General features: G+C 50.2%; 1 protein-coding gene across 1 annotated transcript in view; it reads left to right on the forward strand.

Annotated features, from left to right (window-relative positions):
- The window catches only part of LOC146810323 (dual specificity mitogen-activated protein kinase kinase 6), a 419950-nt gene that overhangs the window by 11415 nt on the left and 387053 nt on the right, over positions 1-21482 (forward strand). The window lies entirely within an intron of this gene.

Raw genomic sequence — 21482 nt, forward strand, 5'->3', positions numbered from 1 at the left:
TTGTTTGGTTGGATCTAAAATCTTTGTAAAGGATGCATAGCACTACTAATGTAATAATTGATTGCTGTTTGAAAAGATGTGATTGAGAGAGGCCAAGATTGACCTGTAATTTGTTTTTGTTGAATAAAAAGGTCTATGTCTCCGTGCCTCTATGTCCAGTGTTCAGTCCTCTTGCACCACCGCTTGGACTTCCAAGGCCGGTCTCCTTCGTCTCCTGGACTGTGTGCACCGTGCCGCCCCTTGTCGGCGTACCCTCCGAGACCTCACCGCCTTTGGACCTCGATCAATGGGGTAGTCCTCACTACGGACCTCCAGCCAGTCCCATACCTCTTCTGGGGCCGTGAAGAAATGTAAACACCCATAGTGCAGCATGTATGCAAGACCCATGGCTTTCAACTTTTGCTTGACCCCAGCAAACGTCTGCCGCTGTTGCTGAACCAGCTGGGTGTAGTCAGGGAAAAATACGAATTACATGTTTTTCGAGCCGCGAGTCTCAATGCTATCTGACCTCGCGCAGTGTGTCTCCGTCTCTGTACTTAAGGAGTTTCACTATCATTATCCGGGAATGCCCCGATTACTTACCGGTTATCTTCATTACTCCGAGTATAGTCTTCCTCGCCACATGACTAACAAAGTGAGCTTCAGCTCCACACCAGAACCCTCCAAAGCAAAAAATGTCAGCCTCCCATCCCTCCCCAATATGGCCGACCCAGTACACCCATGACCTCTATAAGAGGCGGGCCCGCCCAACCCATCAGCCTGAAACTACCAAGCATAACCATGAAGCCGATAGCCAGACAGGAAGAGAGGGATGGGAACTCATGTGGCGAGGAAGACTATACTCAGAGTAATGAAGATTACCGGTAAGTAATCGGGGCATTACCTCCTCGTTAGTCTTCCTCGCCACATGACTAACAAAGTGAGCACATACCAAAGCCAAGCGGCTTCATGGAAACTCACAAGAAACCAACAGACCAGAAAGGGACCCCTACGGAAGAGGGTAAACCCAACAGGCCAGACGAGCGGAAGAACCACCCAAGAGAGAGGCAACCACGAGCAGGAAGAACCAGCCCGGGACAGAAAGACAACGGGAGGCCCGAAAACCCGGACCCCCGAAACACGAAGCGCCGCCAAAAAAACGTGCCCCCACCAAGATCGAAGGAGGACCGAGAAAGAACGGCACCAGACCGCATGGAGCCAAAAGCAACCGCAAACAGGACCCCGAACAGAAAGCAGCAATCCGGTCCAAACACCCGCCCAAAGCGAGAGGGGAGCAAAACCCACACAGAGCACGAGCCACAGGAGCTCCAAGGAACAGAAGAAAGAGAGGCGAACCACCCCCAAACCCAGGACCTGATGGGAAAAGACAACAAACCCACCAGGACCGGAGGCAACCAAGGGCAGAAGCCAAGGAACCAGATGGAACCAACCCAGACCGGCAAGAGCTGCAAGAACGGAAGGAGATGCAGAAAGGAAAACTGCACCCCACCTGAACAAAAAAGGAAGGTCACCCAAACCCCACCAGCAAGGAGAGGCAGGTGAGACACGGACCACATCTGCCCAAAGGATCCCCGGAAGGAAGACCCTCCGCAGGAAATCGCAACAAAGCGACCCCCCAACAAAAACACTGAAGCCCCAAACAGGAAGGCGAACACCCACCAGGGGACCTCCTGCACAAGAAAGCAGAACAAACCCAGAAGGAAGGGAAATGCCGAATGAACGAGTGAGACAGCCCAGTGCAGGGGACGAGCAAAACCACCCCTGCAACGTGCCACAAGCAACAAAGACCCGCCGAGGCGAGAACCCAGGAGGCCAAACACACAAACACAGGGGCAAGGCCACAGGCAGCAACCCACCAAAAGGCGAGAAAGACAGAGGAGCAGGGCGGAATGAGCCCGAGAAAAGTCAACACCCACAGGGAACAAGCCCGAGCCGGCAGGACCCAGTGCTCCAAAACCAGGGTGCACAGGGAGCGCCAAACCCAGATCCACCATCCGCAGGAGCAGAATCGGGAAGCACCAAGGCGAGCCCCACCAACAGGACAAAGAGCCCGCCCAGGTGCAAAGCCTCCATCCCGGATAAGAAGGCAGAAAACGCCAGCACCGGGGACGCAAACCGGAAGAAAGCGACCAAGGCAAGCCCGCAAACCCCCCGGAGAACAAGGCAGTGCACAAACCACCCAGGTGAGCAACAAGAAGCCCCCGCGGGGCAGGGGTGAAAACAAGCCAAGAAATGGCCAACAGAAAGACACATCACCGAATCCAGCGCAGACGGGGAACCCAGCACGCCCCACAGGCCGAAAAGATCGCCAACACCCGGGAAGGGGAGACCAGAACACAAAGACCACCGGCCGCACCTGCAGACCGGGCGGGGAAGGGAGCCACCGGGGCAAGAGAAAGGACACCCAACGGGAACAGGCCCAGCCGAGAAAAAGCCCCAGACCAACCAGACGGGGAGGACCCCCAATAGATAGACCGGGCAAACACCGGCCGACACCCAGGGTCAAGAAGCTCAAAACCCACCCAACGGAAGGGCCCGCCCAACACACCAGGGCAGACAAAGCAGCCACGACCAGCCGGGGGCCACCAGACGAAGGGGGATCGCCACCCAAGGGAGGAGACAACCACAGCCCACGGGACAGGACCCACACAGCCAGGATCGCATGCAACCAGTGGCACGGAGACCACGGGACACACGACTGGGCAAACCCGACACACTCGGGGCGACAACCAGGACAGAAACCGAACACTGTCACGCAAACACCCCAGGACAGAGAACTGGGCCCAAATCCACCAAGCAGATACCCACCAGAGACCTCAGAAAGGGGCTGGAGAAGAGAACACGCACCCCATGCACCAGCCGAGAACCGTGACAACACGACGAGGAGGGTGCAAGGGACGCTGGCCGAGCCACAGAGCAGGAGGAGGGGTCACCACCGCCGTAGCCCAGGGCAAGAAAAGCCAGACTCCAGGAGCAGAAGCCAAAGCTCACCCGGAGACAACAGAAGCAGCCCGAGAAGGAAGAACAGGAGCAAACAGAGGCCCGCCGCAGGCGCCCACAGCCCACGGAGTCCCCGAAGGCCACACCAACCAGGACAGACCCAGCACAACAGCGGAGAGCAGGCAGAGGACAGGGGCACACAGGAAGGGAGGACCGCCGGACCAAAACCGGAAGTGAAGGCCGGGCAGGGGAAAACACACACTCCACCAGGCCAAAAGCCCCAGAATGCGCGAACAACCAGCACCTATATGGAAAAACACAGTCCAACAAGAGGAACTGAGAACCACCCCACCGAGAAGAAAAGAGAGACCGAGCAAATACCCGGAAGGGCCCAAACAGCGGCAAGCAACGCACGCAACATGAGACCAGGTGCGCGCATGGTGGAAGGCCGACGGCCCCACAGCGACAAGGCCCACAATCAACACCCACAGACGAAGGAAAAGTATGAGACCGACGAACACAGGCCACCACAGCGGAATGCAGAGAGAGAATGACCCACCACACGGGAAGATCAACCCAAGCAGAGTGCGAACCCGACCCGAAGGCACCAGAGCGTGCCACACGAGCACCAGGGAGAGTCAGTGACGTGCCCAGGAGCACAAGACCTCGAGCGTCCCCGCCAAGACCCAAACACGGCACCCCAGGACAGAGGACGACCCTACCAGCTGCAGGAACGAAAAGCTGGGGAGGGAACAGCTCACCAGCGTAGCCCAAAAGTCCAGAGACGCCGGGGAATGAACCCGGGACCACAGACATGCAAAGCATCGGCCACCACCGAGCCACCTCCCCACGTCACCCAAAAAGCAAGCAAGGAAACCCTGACAAGCAAAACAAATCAAGGACAGCACCGGAACTCACGGCCGTAGGAGATAGAAAATGCAACTCCCCATGGCCTTCACATGTAGCACAAACAGACAGCGAACTCGACCCGAAGGCGATGGAGCGCCGCACATGAGCACAGTATACACAGTACACAGACAAACACAGGGAGATCAAGTGATGCGCACAAAATCAGAGGACACGGACGCGTGTAAACAATGGGAAGTGAACCACAAGAGGAAGAGTCTCAGACCCGAACCATCAGGTCACAGTGACTCAGAGGCACGAACCCTGGGATCCCGCACAGTATAAGTCACTCCCCACACACCCGAACCGTTGGCCAATCACCAACAAAGAACAAAGCACACTCACCGGCGGAAGCTCCCCCGCCACCCAGCACAGCCACGACCCCGAAATGTAAACGCGGAGCAACAGCATACTACCACGGCAGCTGGAAACAAGGCGGTCCGGCCAGCCGGAACCGCAGAACCGTAACGGGAAGACGGGGGAAGACAGGCCCCTCCCCTCGGAACCCGCAACGAACACACGCCGTCAATGTCCAACGGGGGTAGACAACAGGACGAAACAGCACGGCCACAACCCACGGAGGCCTCGGAAAGAGAAACAGCACCCGCCGCGCAGCAGACCCCCGCAAACCAAAGGTAAGTCGAGGAGACCGGGACAAGAGGGCGCAAGTAATAAAACTCAATTTCGAAGGGATCAGCCGATAACCCAGCTGCCAGTGAGCAAAAATAGGCGCCGAAGAGAACTGCAGGCACATCCCGGAACTCGTACGCCTCTGCAAGTCCCGGACCCTCGCCCCAAAGACTGCCACGCCAGAAGCAAGGGAGGGACAGGCAATATTTGCTCCTAAGAAAGAGGCGCTCGAGTCCCGGATTCAAACATGCCCACGCAGCGCACGATCAGGCTCGATCCCCCAGCAGCCCGAAGAGGACAGAAGCTACAGGGAACGAGGAGTGAAAACCCACGGGGCCTCAGACAGAGGAAACCCCGAACCTGAAAAGCAGTGGCAAGAACAGGGCGACCTGATGCGCATCACCCCCAGTACAGGGAGAGTACGTGAAAGTATGCACATGACCACAGTAAATGAGGTCTCCCTCATTTACTGTGGTCATGTGCGTAGACATAAAAACAATCCCCAACCATAGCAGAAGGAAATACCATCGCCCACACTGCAGCCCGGTGACACTGAAAGACCAGGGTCGAACACCTAATCCTCAGAACAAGAGTCAAATACCCCAACCACTAGGCCAGAATGACTCATTTCCCAACCAGAGAGAGCAGCCACCCGGGGAAACGAAAACACACCCCGCCAGCTGCCCCAAAGGAGACAGCAGGGCCCAAATCACAGAGCCCGCTAAAGCAGGGCATAAAGCCAAAAAAATGGAGGGGTGCAGGTAGCCCAAAAAGACTGCCCAGAGCCCGCTAGAGCAGAGCTGTGAAACCGGACAGAGCACGGGCCAGAAGGTGGGGGAACCCGAGTGTGAGCCCGCTGGAGCAGGGCCTCCCCCCCCAGGGCACCGGGACCCGCTGGAGCAGGACCTCAGCCCAACTTACCTGATCAGACGCTCTGGAGAATCTGCAGCGCAGAACAAAAAAAACAGGCTGATGGGTTGGGCCGGCCCGCCTCTTATAGAGGTCATGGGTGTACTGGGTCGGCCATATTGGGGAGGGATGGGAGGCATGGGAGGCTGACATTTTTTGCTTTGGAGGGTTCTGCTGTGGAGCTGAAGCTCACTTTGTTAGTCATGTGGCGAGGAAGACTAACGAGGAGGTAATGTCCACCTGAGGAGGGAGTTGGAGCCAAAAAGGGGTGAGCCCTTTCTACCACAAACACAGAGGACAGGGCAGACTCTGAGATCTTCTCCTTGATTCATCGCTCCAGGAACTGCTACAGTGCAGCGCCCTCAACCCCCTGAAGGAACCCCACAAATAGTAGATTTCACCTCCTTGATTGACCTTCAAAATCCTCCACATTCGCCTCCAATCTCTGTCTTGAGGGCCACCACTGTGACCCTAAGGACCGACAGTTCCTCCTGCATTTGGAGTACTTGTTGTTCTGTCTCCTTAGATCTGTCCGCAAACTTTCAGAGGTTTGCACTTAGGAGGTTTATGGCTTGGGCGATGGAGTCAATCTTTGCCTGAACATTTGCACTGGATGTCTCAATGGCCGCCAGTATTTGGGCACCAGTAGACTCCTAAGGCACCTAAATGTTCCCACCTGAGGTGTCTGATTGCCTTCTAGTCAGGCCATTGGCAATAAATTGGTCCAATTTGGTTTGTTGGGGACCGCGGAGCACTCTGTCTCCCATGACAGGACAAGGCTCCCAGTCACAATGTTCAATGCCCCCACACCACACCTTAGTCTCATGGTGTCTCAGTCTACTCCAACTGCTGGCACTCTTTCCCAGATGCAGGAGAACTCCTCTGGGTGAGGGCCACCTAGTGCTCTCACTACCTCTGGGACTGGGTTCCTCGTGTGCATTCTGTGCAGCTGGGCCCATGCAGAACCTCCTCTAGTTCTCCTCCCCCGGCAACCTCCAAAGCGATGCGTATCCCCGGCAGGGTGCCCCCACCACTTGGCAAGATCCACATGGGGCCACTGGAGGTATAAGGAGTGGGTGGCATGGGCAATTTTCAACACCTGCACTCCAAGTGCCCCCAACTCCGCAGCAGTGCACCAGGTAGCGATAACCCAAGGGGGGAGTGAAGCCACAAAACAGCCTTGTTGATGCGGGCGAGGCAAGTCATCACACGCCCAGCCCCTTCGGGCCGCTGCAGGGGGTCGGCATTAATTCTTTGCAAAAGGGCTCCAATCGCCCTGAGGGTACCCCAGAACGGGCCGCAGCTCACCTGGCTGCTGCTGTCGAGTCCACCAGGTAGGCACCAGCCAGGGGGGTGGGCATGGAACAAAGGGGCACAGCCCCATCCTCCCCGCCAATAGTCTGCGAGTCTTGGCCTGCCTAGGCCACCAGTGCAACTACAGAGGGCTGCACAGGCCAGCTGCACTGCTGCCAGGCAGCCCTATTCCCTAGCAGGCCAAGAGCGGAGACCGGACGCCACCGGCATGACTCCTCCACTGCTGTGCCTAATAAAAACTTACATTACCTCAAACACTCAGGTGGGGGGCAGGATTTGCTTCCTCCTAGCAGGTTCGTGCTTCCCAGGCAGCACCCACTGCACTGTGCGGCAGAGGCTCTCAGGTCGGCTCCTCCGCTTCAGGGCACAGTTTCAGCTTCCCTGTCTGCAGCACAGCAAATTGTGCCACCAGTGTGGGGGCATTGCAGTGGTTTGGGGTATTGGTGGGAAGGAGAATATCAAGGATAGCGTGAGTGGGCCAGGAGCTCAGATTCAACACAACCGGTTGGCCATCTTGCCGGCAACACCCCCGCTCTGATGGCTCTGATGAAATCTGAGAGAAGCAGTTGTCTCATATGTTCCAAGTAGAAATCTCGAAACTAAATCTGCTGGATTTTTTGCCCTTCCCAGGGCAATAGATTATTTTAAATTTGTAATCTTGAAGGCAGAGTCCCCACATTTCTATTTGTGGTAACATTGGGGTTTCCAACTATTGTGAGCAAAGCTTGACTACGGTTCACAATTTACCATATAAAAAGAGATAAAAGTGCTCACAAGCCCACACCACTCTGAAACTCTCCTTTTCTACCAGCATTCATCGTGGTTCTTTAGGCTCACCATTTCTTGACACCAGAGTGCCTCCCTAATCCAGAGGACTGGCATCTGTATGTATGTATGTAGAGTTGGATCAAAATATGCAAGGCTTTCACCATTTGTGATTTTGGTGTAAATGTTTCAAAATAGTTTCACGCATCTGGGACTTTTTAAAAGAGTATCTCTTTATTGTGAGATATCTTTGGGTGGGCTAACTGCCTCATTGTATCTGTCTGGAGCAGTCCTTGCAAGTCCTAGACATGAATGGAGGGCTGGCAGTCTCTCTGGCACAAGTGCTGGTGCTAACGTAGAAACTTTATTTGAGTCAGGATGCATTCCTTGTTTTGAGAAAATGTGGCCGTAGAATTTTAGAGAAGTTGTTTGGAATTGACACTTTACTTTATTCATTGTAAGATGAGTTTCTGTAATGCTTGAAAGACGTTTTAATAGAGGTTATCATGCCATTAGTTAGGTTAGAGTTTTTCAAAGACTAGGATATCATCACTATAGTTAAGATAATGAGGTTGCCTTAGATAACCTTTCTTATCACGTCTTCTTGAAATATTTCACCTGCTGAAGAGCTACCAAAGTGGATGCATTCATCTCGATATAATCCACAGTGGGTGGCTAATATTATGATGTATCTCGACCCCTGTTTGACGACTGATGATACCTGCCTAGGCTGCAGAACATAAAGGCTCCATTTAACTGATTAATCATATCCTGGATCCTTGATGCAAGGTATTTCTTGTGTTAAATGATTTTAATCTGTTGACACATGTCAGCAGGGATGCAGATTTGTTCTGCACAAGCTTGGCTAAAAATTTAATAATTATTATTGTGCTTGTCAGAGAGGAGCCACTTGCTGCTAAGCAATCCATTTTACTTGAATGGAAGAAATGCTTAAGTGTTTGGTGCAGAAGCTGTAACACACGCAAGGAAGAAGTATGCATAGTATCTTGTTTCTGAAACAACAAGTTCTTCTTCTATACAAGTTTGGAGGAGAGTTTTGATCCTTAAGTTTGCACAGGTGTTGAAATTCTGAGTTTCTCCTGATTGATTTTGGCATGCCAGACCTGCTGTAATTTAGCAGAGGAGATGCCCTTAAAAAAGGCAAAGCAAGCTGAATTTGGTGTACTAAATACTGATCTCACGTGTGAAGCCCCATTTCCAGGCTGCAGGCTCCAAATAAGGTATTTACCAACCTCATACCTGGGACACTGGTATGTCTTGTGCTTGTTAAATACAACCCCTATTCCATCATACTCATAAATCAGGAATTTAGCAAATGATGGGTTATCCGATGGCCATCATATCTGCGTTATGACAGTCTAGTAGAAATTGGAAAATATGGCTGCACAATAGATCTAACTAGGACAAACTGCTGATATTTCTAGGAAATGAAGAAACTATATATAATCTATCTATCCTACTGGCGGTCGTCAGTAGGTAGACCTAGTTAGGACCTATTTTCCATAGGAAATCCGCAACATTCTATTTGGAATAACTTTGGCGCCGATTGACGAATCTTTGCAAAACTTTAGGCCAGCTCTGGTCCGCTCCTATCCTGAAAGTTTCACGGTGATTCGTCAAGCGGGGGCCGAGAAAAAAGGGGGGGGTCCCAAAACGCGTTTTCCCCATGCAATTTCCCATAGGACGTTCAGCCGCAGCTACAGCCTGAACTGCTGAACGGAATTACACCAAATTTGGCAAAGAGGTAGTCCTCAGTTCAGACTCGTGCCTTTTGCTTAAATGGTGTCAATCTGTTCAGTAGTTCCTGAGAAAATGACATTTGAAAGTACATATATATCTATGGCCTCGGAGGGGCCGCGTACCGTAAGCGCACCCTGCCGTGCACGAGCTGTATTCTAATTGGCTGTCAACACTCCAAATCAGGAAGTGTTGGCAGCCATTTTGTGCCTCGGTAGAACCGAGGCAAAAGAAACCTTAATAACAAACGTGCAAATTGCGAAAAGGTGGCAGGGTAGAAACCCCCTTACCCCCGAGGCCTGCTCAGGACCCCCAGGGCCCAAAAAAAGCATTTAAAAAAAAAAAAAATTGGCGAAATTCGCGCACCCAGCGCGAATTTCAGCTGAAATTTTTTAAAAAAACGAAGCGCGGAAGCCCGCGCTTCGTTGCTATTTAGCCCCCGTGTGGGCCAAATCCCAGGGGCAATGTTTTAATTGTTATGGGGGGACCCCAGCCACGGGGACCGCCACCCCTGGGGCATTTTTGCTAATGTATGCGGGGGACTCACGGCCCCCCTCAGCCCTGGGGACCGCCAACCCCCGGGGCTTATTTTTTGGTAAATAGAAAAAAAAAACTGTGTGGGGGGCTTGAACCCCCCCCACACGACCCAGGGACCCCCACCTCCCCGGGGCTCTATATATGTAAATTCGGGGTCCGTGATGGACCCCCCAGCCCCGGGGACCACCACCCCCCCCCCCCGGGGCTTTGAAGAAGGTGGGCCGTGTGGCCCCCCTCCTGGAGCCCTCAAGGGCCCTGGGGACCGCCACCCCCCAGGGCCGGCTCCTGCAGTGTCCCGGGGTGCTCACCCCAAGGACACTGTAGTTTGCTATGGTAGGGCGGGAGCCTCGCGGCTCCCACCCTGCCATAGCAAACTGCTTTGCTATTTGGAAGAGACAGCAGGGAAACCTGCTCTCTCTTCCAAATAGTAAAACAGATTGCTTTTCCACAGGGGGAGCAGCATGTTAGCTGCTCCCTGTGTGGAAAAGCAATGACGGCTCCCGCAGAAGGCGGGGAGGCAGTGGGACCGTGGGGGGATTGGGGGTCCCCAACGGAGAGGGCCAGCCCCCGGGCTATTAGTGGCCCGGGAGGGGACCACGCAACCCCCTCCTCAAATTATATAAATAAACAAAACAAAGGCTGGCCCCGGGGGATGGGATCCCCAGGGCCATAAGGAGGGGGGCAAGGTGGTGCTTAGTGGAGGTAGCTGGTGGGCTAGTTGGACTCCAGGGACCCTTAGTATTCAAGGGGAGTTAATCCCCCAACTTAAAACGCGCTACGGGGCGCGTTTGCACAGTGGTAAAGGGAGGGGGCGGGGCCTGAGTTCACATGTGTGCAAACACACTTTGTGGCACAGTTTAAGTTGGGTAATTAATTCCTTGTCAATTCTGAGGGTCCCTGGGGGCCAACTAGCCCACCAGGTACCTCCAGTAAGCACCACGGAGCTGCTTTGCAGAGTTTTGTAAAAAAAAAAAGGGGCGTGGCCTCTGAACACCTCTCTGCAACGCAGCCTCCTGGCGCATACTGGAGTTACCTGGTGGGCTAGTTGGCCCCCAGGGACCCACAGGATTGAGGAAAAATGAATTCTCTAACTTAAAACGCGCCACAGGGCGTGTTTTCAGACGTCACCTCAGGCCACGCCCCCTGCCTTCACCACTGTGCAAACACGCACCGTGGCGCGTTTTAAGTTGGAAAAAAGTGTGAACCAACACAGCTGAAAATTGGATAAACTGAAAAGTTGTTGTGTGCTCCCGGGGTATCACCCCTGGGCGTGGCACTCATGTGCTCAGGACGGCTCCCGGCCGTCATAAATCACGGTGGGCGTGTGCTCATGACGGCTGGGAGCCGTCCGAACTCCGCCCACTAATTGATTCGCCCGCACAGGCGGGGAATGTGCCGCGCGTGGACGGAGTGGCAACGGTCGGACGGCTCCCGGCCGTCATGAGCACACGACTACCGTGACTCATGATGGCCGGGAGCTGTCCTGAGCATGGAAGGAGTTAAGCGACGGCACCCTGGACACCACATTGGGGTCTCGTGGAGATTTATTAAGGTGAAATAAAGATATGCCCAAGCTGGATGAATTTAAGCCATCAATGGAATTTTAATTCATTCCTTTCAAATGTTGACACGTAGAATAATAATTCAGAGAAAAGTGCACAGCCAAAATGTTCAACTTTCCCTATGCATTTCGGGCTCTTGGCCCTTCGTCAGGGAAAATGTCTGAAAAATAAACAGCGAATGATACCTTACTAATGACGTATATGCAACAAGGGTTAATTACATCAAAAGACCACGGTGGACCGTGACTGGTGAAAATGATAACCGACAGATAATGAAAGTGGGGTGATGAAAGTGTTAAAAAATGAGCGAGAAGAAAACAACAAAGGAAAAGCATGCCAATAACACATAGAATTGTGTTTTGTAACCTAAAACGCGGGTGAGAAGCCAGATGGTGTTGGTATAGAAGCGAATAATCCTGTGGAGTGAATAAAAACACAGTGTGTAAAGTTGTGCAGTGTGAAATAAATAAAGAAGAATGTTAACAGGCGTTCAAGTATTACACCGATATATCTCAACGAACGTGAAAGAGTTCACAGTGATCATGGTTATTAGAGAAAACCTGTAAAAGTTACTCAATTCGGGAAAATTAAAGGTTAGAAAACTTACATTTGGAGCGCAGTGAAGCATGGGTACATGAGACTTCTGCAAGTCGGCTGAAAGCCGTGTGCATGCGGGTGAATCACAGGTGTCGATATGGAGTGGGTGACATAGATATAAGACAAAAGGCAGGGTAATGGGCTCCATCTTTGAATGTGCAAAAACACCACGGTTGTTCAGTGATGAAAAATGGTTGTAATGTAAAGCTGAATCAGAAGTGATCCGGTGTAGCGCGAAATGAAACATATGTGCCAAGAATAAAAAGTAATGTTAATACAAACGTGGCTGGAACGTGCAAAAAACAAAAATTAAGGAAACGAGATAACACGAGTGTGAAGTGGATGTGTGAATGCACATGGAGAAAGGAAATAAATAAAGAGAGAAACATTGAAAGTAGGAGTGTGCAAAGGAAAAGGTGAAGAATGTATAACAAAGGGTTGTGGAATGCAAAGGGATATGTGTATGTCTGTTAAGTAAACTAAAATGAAAAGAAGGAGAATGTGGGGATGAACAAGATTTAGAGAGATAAGCATCAGACAAAAACGGCAAGTAATGCCTAAAGGTAACAAGAAAACTCCATCCGGTCGTTGAGACCGTTGGGTTTCATCGAGTTTAGATGTTTAATCCAATAGTTTTCTCTTTGCAAAAAAAAGTTGTTATTATTGCGGCCTTCTCGTTTCACCACCACTTCTAATACGGCAAAACGCAGTTGGCAAATGTTGTGTCGATATTCCGTGAAATGGGCTGCTATGGTAGACTTCATGTTGCCAGTCCTGATGTTGCTTTTATGTTCATTGATTCGGGTTTTGATTTTTCTCTCTGTTTTACCAATGTAGACCAATCCACATGGACATTTGAGAACATAGATGACGTTTTTTGTGTCGCAATTAGCGTTGACATTCAATTTGATTCTAGTGCCCTTACTGGGATGTGCAATGGTAGGCCCTTGCATGATGTTGTTGCAATTACTGCAATTGTAACAGGGTGTGTTGCCTTTGAAAGTCTGAATTTCATTAGGAGTGTTAAAGTTGGTTATCATTTCCTTGATGTTTTTACCACGATTGAAGGCAAAGATGGGAAATTCGTGAAAGATGTCTTTGAAATCAGGTTCCAACGCTATGATAGGCCAATGTTTTTTGATTGATTTCTTGTAAAGACCACTGACTGTTGAGAATTTAGAAACAACCACGACTCTTTCTGATGTGCGTTCGGGTTTGGAAGTCAATAAATCCAATCTATTCTTTTGTTGCATCGTTTTAGGGCTGAGTTCAAGATGTTTGAGGGATAGCCTCTTTCCTGAAATCTATGTAACATGTTTGACGCTTGTTGGTCAAATTTTGCTGGATTGTAAACAATTTTTTTTTACTCTCAATAATTGTGAATAAGGTAAGTGATTCTTCAAAGAAATCTGATGGTAGCTTTGATAGTGTAGTAAGGTGTTACAATCAGTTGGTTTTCTGAATAATTTGGTTTCCAAGAAATTGCCTGATCTGGTGATCTGAACATCTAAAAAGGTGATGGAGCTGGCATCGAACTCAAAAGTGAATTGAATTCACTCGTTGATGTTGTTTAGTGCATTCAGTGCTTCTTTAAGGTCTCGTAAGGGTCCGTTCCAGGTGACAAAGATGTCATCTATATATCTGAGGAAGGTGGTGGCGTGTCTCATCCAAAGTGTCTGATTTAAAATGTTGTTCTCTTCAAAGTGCTTCATGAAGATATTCGCATTTTAAGTTGGGGAATTAATTCTCTTTCCTGAGGGCCAAATAGCCCAACAGGTATCTCCAGTATGCGCCAGGGAGCTGCGCTGCAGACAGGTGTTCAGAGGCCACGCCCCTTTTTACACCTCTCTGCAACGCAGCTCTGTGGCGCTTACTGGAGGTACCTAGTGGACTACTTTGACCCTAGGGACCCTTAGGATTGAAGGGGACTTAATCTCTCAACTTAGAACGGTGACAGGGCGTGTTTACACAGTCGTGAAGCGAGGGGACGGGGACTTATGTGATGTGTGCAAACACGCCCTGTGGCGCGTTTTAAGTTGGGGAAAAAATTCCACTTCAAACCTGAGGGACCATGGGGGCCAAGTAGCCCACCAGGTGCTTCCAGGAAGCGCCACCGCGCTGCGTTGTAGAGAGGTGGTGCAGGCCCGTGCCCCTTTTGACATCTCTCTGCTACACAGCTCTGTGGCGCTTACTGGATGTACTACGAATTCCGATTTACTCACCTGTTATCAGGAGAGACCTCAGTGCTGCATCTTTAAGCCCAGTACTGATCCTGAAAAGTAATTCTAACCATACTTACCAGTAACTTGATTTTCCTTCCATAGGCTAACATTGACTGGTTTCACTTGGAAATTCTTCTAAGTGTGGAGTTTTGGAACTTTGAAATTTTCACCTAAAATCATCTGAAGAACGAATTCCGATTTACTCACCTGTTATCAGGAGAGAACCCAGTGCTGCATCTTTTAGCCCAGTACTGACCCTGAAAAGTAATTCTAACCGTACTTACCAGTAACCTGTATTTCCTTCCATAGGAATCCATTGTCTGGTTTTCAGCAGAAAAGTTTCCAAGTGTCTATTTTCACAAACTAAAAAAAAAGCAAAAAAATTGCCTGTATGACTTAAACCATTCTTTCAACTGTTTACAGGAGATGCACCAGTGCTGGATCCAGGATCTACCACTGAGTAAGAAAAAGTAATGATAACACTACTTACCTGCTAAGTGAATTTCCATCCATAGGGTAACATTGGCTGGTTTCGCTTGAAAATTCTTCTAAGTGTGGAGTTTTGGAACTTTAAAATATTCCTATAAAATCAGCAGAACTACGAATTCCGATTTACTCACCTGTTATCAGGAGAGACCTCAGTGCTGCATCTTTGATCCTGAAAAGTAATTCTAACCATACTTACCAGTAACCTGAATTTCCTTCCATAGGCTAACATTGACTGGTTTCACATGGAAATTCTTCTAAGTGTGGAGTTTTGGAACATTAAAATATTCACCTAAATCATCCGATGACATTTGAGATGTCATCAGTGATGTCACTGACCATGTCATGAATGATGTAATATGTGACATCATCAGCAGTGGATTGCGGGCGCGCGAGATGTAGTTAGTACTATATCGGAGGAATTTCAGTGGTTTTGTACGAGTGAAATGTCCAGCTAACTATAACACCCCTAAAACCTATGTTTTTTTCTGTGAATATCTAAGGTTTTTTAAATGCTAATTCCTAACTATATCAGGCATGAAACCTATGGTTTTTTCAGTGAATATATATATATATCTACTGGCGGTTGCCAGTAGATAGTTATAGTTAGGACCTAGTTTCTATAGGAAAAGTGTTTTTTGCTTTCCCAATAACTTCGGCGCCGGTTGATGAATCTTCGCAAAATTTTCAAAACTTATGGCTCGCTCCGGTCAGCTCCTATCCCGAAAGTTTCGGGGTGATTTGCCAAGCAGGGGCCAAGAAAAAAGGGGGGTCCCAAAACGTGTTTTTTCCATGTTATTTTTCATAGGAAACTTTAGACACGGCTACAGCTCGAACTGCTGAACGGAATTACACTAAATTTGGCAAAAAGGTAGCCCTTGGTTCAGAAAGAGACCTTTTTGTTAAATGGTGTAAATCTGTTCAGTAGTTCTTGAGAACTTTTAAAAAAAGAGGTCGAAAAATGGATTTCCCGTAGCAAATTTTAGACACAGCTACAGCTCGAACTTCTGAACGGAATTACACCAAATTTGGCAAAAAGGTAGTGCTTGGTTCAGAAAGCATCCTTTTTAGGTCTCGCCTGACCCAGCGCATGCGCTGCTCTGGCGAGACTTATTGAGAGGGCTCCAAAAAGTGCTACCAGGCCAGCCTAGAGCTACAGTGCATGTGCGCGGACGCGCGCGTCGCGCTTTACCATGATTACTTTCACTTTCGCGGCCACACGGCCGCTTTGCATAGCCAATAGGTCTCGCTTTTGGGACCTTATAAGTATTTAGTTATGCAACTGTTGCATGGCTAAACACTTCTAAGGACCCAAAGGCGAGACCTATTGGCTATGCCAATGCTTGTTTTTAATGGTGTAAATCCGTTCAGTAGTTTTTGAGATATTAAAGGAAAAACATCTTTATATATCTGGGCGGGACCTAACTACACAAGCACAAGCTTGGCTCTAATTGGCTGCCAACACTTTAATCCAGGAAGTGTTGGCAGCCATCTTGGTGCAATGATTTTTAGGTATCGCCTAGCGACGCAGCGCATGCGCTGCTCACTGCACTACCCTAAACACTAAAACAATACCCCAGCATGACCCCCTTACACTACCCAAATACTACTGTACTACCCTAACACACTACCCCAACACGACCCCCTACACTACCCAAACATCACTGCTCTACCATAAACTCTAAAACACTACCCCCAGCACGACGATCCCCTACACTACCCAAACACCACTTCACTACCCTAAACCTTAAAACACTACCCCAGCATGACCCCTACACCAACCAAACACCACTGCACTACCCTAAACCCTAACACACTACCCCCAGCATGACCCCCTACACTACCCAAACACAACTGCACTACCCTAAACCTAAATCTACCCCCAGCATGACCCCCTACACTTCACAAACCCCACTACACTACCCTAAACTCTAAAACACTACCACCAGCACGATCCCCTACACTAACCAAACACCACTGCACTACCCCAAACTCTAAAACACTACCCCCAGCATGACCCCCTACACTACCCAAACACCAACTGCACTACCCTAAACCCTAAACCACGACCCCCTATATTACACAAACACCACTGCACTACACCAAACCCTTAAACACTACCCCCAGCATGACCTCCTACACTATACAAACACCACTGCACTACCCTAAAACACTACCTCCACACTACACAAACACCACTGCACTACCCTAAACCCTAAAACACTACCCCCTACACTACACAAACCCCACTGCACTACACTAAACCAAAAAACACTTCCCCCAGCACGAACCCCTACACTACCCAAACACCACTGCACTACGTTAAACCCTAAATCTACCCCCTGCATGACCCCCTACGCTACCCAAACACCACTGCGCTACCCTAATCACTAAAACACTACCCCTAGCACGACCCCCCTACGCTATCCAAACACCACTGTGCTACCCTAAAACACTACCCCCAGCACGACCCCCTACGCTACCCAAACACCACTACGCTACCCTAAACCCTAAAACACTACCCCCAGCACGACCCCCTACGCTACCCAAACACCACTGCGCTACCCCAAACCTTAAAACACTACCCCCAGCACGACCCCCTATGCTACACAAACACCACTGCACTACCCTAAAACACTACCCCCAGCACGACCCCCTACGCTACACTAACACCACTGCGCTACCCTAAAACACTACCCCAGTACGACCCCCTACGCTACACAAATACCACTGCGCTACCTTAAACCCTAAAGCACTACCCCCAGCACGACCCCCCTACACTACACAAACACTACTGCGCTAACCTAAACCCTAAAACACTTCCCCCAGCACGACCCCTACGCTACCCAAACACCACTGCGCTACCCTAAACCACTACCCCCAGCTGGAGCCCCTATACTACTCATACACCACTGTGCTACCCTAAACCCTAAAACACTACCCCCAGCATGACCCCCTACAGTACCCGAATACATACCACTGCACTACCTTAAACCCTAAATCTACCCTCAGCACGACCCCCTACACTACCCAAACACCACTGCACTACCCTCAACCCTAAAACACAACCCCCTACACTACACAAACAGCACTGCACTACCCTAAACCCTAAAACACGACCCCCTACACTACACAAACAGCACTGCACTACCCTAAAACACTACCCCCAGCACTACCCCCTACACTACACAAACACCACTGCACTGCCCTAAGCCCTACATCTACCCCCAGCACGACCCCTACACTACCAAACACCGCTGCACTACCCAAAACCACGACCCCCTACACTACACAAACGCCACTGCACTACCCTAAACCCTAAAACACTACCCCCAGGACTACCCCCTACACTTCCCAAACACGACTGCACTACCCTAAACCACTACCCCCTACACAACACAATCACAACTGCACTACTCTAAACCCTAAAATGCTACCCCCAGCACGACCCCCTACAATACACAAACACTACTGCACTACCTAAACCTACCCCAGCACGATCCCCTACAATACCGAAACACCACTTCACTACCTAAAACACTACCCCCAGCACGACCCCCTACACTACACAAACACCACTGCACTACCCCAAACCCTAAACCTACCCCCAGCACGACTCCCTATACTACCCAAACACCACTGCACTAACCTAAACCCTAAAACACTACCCTCAGCATAACCCCCTACAATACACAAACACCATTGCACTACCTAAACCCTAAATCTATCCCCAGCACGACTCCCTATACTAACCAAACACCACTGCACTACCCTAAACCCTAAAACACTACCCCAGCACGAGCCCCTATACTACCCAAACACCACTGCGCTACCCCAAACCCTAACCACTACCCTCAGCACTACCCCCTACACTTCCCAAAAACCACTACACTACCCTAAACCCTAAAACACTACCCCCAGCATGACCCCATACACTACACAAACACCACTGCACTACCCTAAACCCTAAAACACTACCCCCTACACAACACAAACACCACTGCACTACTCTAAACCCTAAAACGCTACCCCCAGCACGACCCCCTACACGTCAGAAACACTACCGCACTACCCTAAACCACTACCCCCAGCACAACCCCCTACAGTACACAAACACCACTGCACTACCTAAACCTACCCCAGCACGACCCCCTAAACTACACAAACACCACTGCACTAACCTAAACCCTAAAACACTACCCCCAGCATAACCCCCTACAATACACAAACACCATTGCAATACCTAAACCCTAAATCTATCCCCAGCACGACTCCCTATACTACCCAAACACCACTGCACTACCCTAAACCACTACCCCCAGCACGACCCCCTACACTACACAAACACCACTGCACTAACCTAAACCCTAAAACACTACCCCCAGCATAACCCCCTACAATACACAAACACCATTGCAATACCTAAACCCTAAATCTATCCCCAGCACGACTCCTTATACTACCCAAACACCACTGCACTACTCTAAACCCTAAAACTCTACCCCCAGATTAACCCCCTACACTACCCAAAACCACTGTGCTAAACCAAAACACTACCCCCAGCACGACCTCCTACACTACCCAAACACCACTGCACTACTCTAAACCCTAAAACACTACCCCCAGCACGACCCCCTATACTACAGAAACACCACAGCACTAACCTAATCCCTAAAACACTACCCCCAGCACGACCCCCTACACTACCCAAACACCACTGTGCTAAACTAAAACACTACCCCCAGCACGACTTCCTACACTACCCAAACACCACTGCACTACCCTAAACCCTAAAACACTAACCCAGCACAACCCTCTACACTACCCAAACACCACTGCACTACCCTAAAACACTAACCCCAGCACGACCCCCTACACTACCCAAACACCACTGCGCTACCCCAAACCCTAAACCACTACCCCCAGCACGACCCAAACACCACTGCACTACCCTAAACCCTACCCCCAGCACAACCCCCTACACTACCCAAACACCAATGCGCTACCCTAAAACACTACCACCAGCACGACCCCCTACACTACCCAAACACCACTGCGCTACCCAAAACCTCAAAACACCACCCCAGCATGCCCTCCTACACTACCTAAACACCACTGCGCTACCCTAAACCCTAAACCCCTACCCCAGCACGACCCCCTACATTACCCAAACACCACTGTGCTACCCTAAAACACTACCTCCAGCATGACCCCCTACATTACCCTAACACCAGTGCACTACCCTACACCCTAAAACACTACCAACAGCACGATCCCCTACACTACCCATACACCACCCTAAAACAGGACCCCCTACACTACACAAACACCACTGCACTACCCTAAACCCTAAAACACTACCCACAGCACGACCCCCTTGACTACCCAAACACCACTGCACTACCCTAAACCCTAAAACACTACCCCCAGCACCACTCCATGCACTACCCAAACACCACTGCGCTACCCTAAACCGTAAAACATTAGCCCCAGCATGACCCCCCTACACTACCGTAACACCACTGCGCTACCCTAAACCACTACCCCCAGCACGACCCCCCTACACTACACAAACACCGCCGCACTACCCTAAACCCTAAAACACTACCCCCAGCACGACCTCCTACACTACCCAAACACCACCGCACTACCCTAAACCCTAAAACACTACCCCCAGCACAACCCCCTATACAACCCAAACACCATGGCACTACCCTAAAACACTACACCCAGCACGACTCCTACACTACACAAACACCTCTGCACTACCCTAAACCTACCCCCAGCACGACCCCCTACACAACCAAAAACACCACTGCACTACCCTAAACCCTAAATCTACCCCCAGCACGACCCCCTACACTACCAAAACACCACTGCACTACCCTAAACCCTAAAACACTACCCCCAGCACGACCTCCTACACTACCCAAACACCACTGAACTACCCTAAACCCTAAAACACTACCCCCAGCACGACCCCCTACACTACACAAACACCACTGAACTACCCTAAAACACTACCCCCACCACGACCCCCTACACTACCCAAACACCACTGCTCTACCCTAAACCCTAGAAAAGTAACACCCACCCCATGCCCACCCCCCTTTACCTGTCACTCCTCGTGGTTCCTGCTTCACGTCTTTTCTGAGGGGCGGTGCATGTCGTTGTGAGGAAACGGAACAGCCTATATTTCCTTACAACGACGTGGATCGTCTACAGTTTTTTAGAATGCATGGTCATTTACCATACATACCTTTACAACGAAATTTGTTGTAAAGGCATGCTTGGTAAATGACTATGCATTCTAAAAAAATGGGTAGTAATGACTTCGCGATGGACAATGCATGCATGGCAATGCATGCGTTGTAATGGTATTGCGAAGTAAAAAAGTCATTGTAACAACTGTTTACCGATCGAAGCTAGCCCCTGTTCTTCAGTGAGTCTTTTATTTGATTAGGAAGAAAGAATGTGTTTTTTTTACCGAAAAGTGCATTCCCGGCTGTTGTATTGTGAAAGTGTCCGTGTGGCCTGGTTTCACTTCCGGTGAGAGAGGGGAAGAGTCTGTTTCGATCTAAAGGAGTTCTGTTGTTGGAGGGGGCCGGGCTACACATCATCAGAAAACACAGCTAATGGAAAGCATCCTCCCCGAAGTGTGGAGCAGTGCCATGAGAGTACAACGAGTGTGCGTCCCACCGCAGTTTGACCGTACTGTGTCGTTCTAGGTTACGGGAGACAGAAGCGGCATCCATCGCAGGTCCTCTTGTACACTAAAAAAGGACACAACAATGCTTTCCTTTCTTTTCTTCTTCTGCTGCACAATCTGTTCTTCTTCCTCTACTGCAAGTGGATC

Source organism: Triturus cristatus, chromosome 7 (genome assembly GCF_964204655.1).
Source record: "Triturus cristatus chromosome 7, aTriCri1.1, whole genome shotgun sequence".
NCBI lineage: Eukaryota > Metazoa > Chordata > Amphibia > Caudata > Salamandridae > Triturus > Triturus cristatus.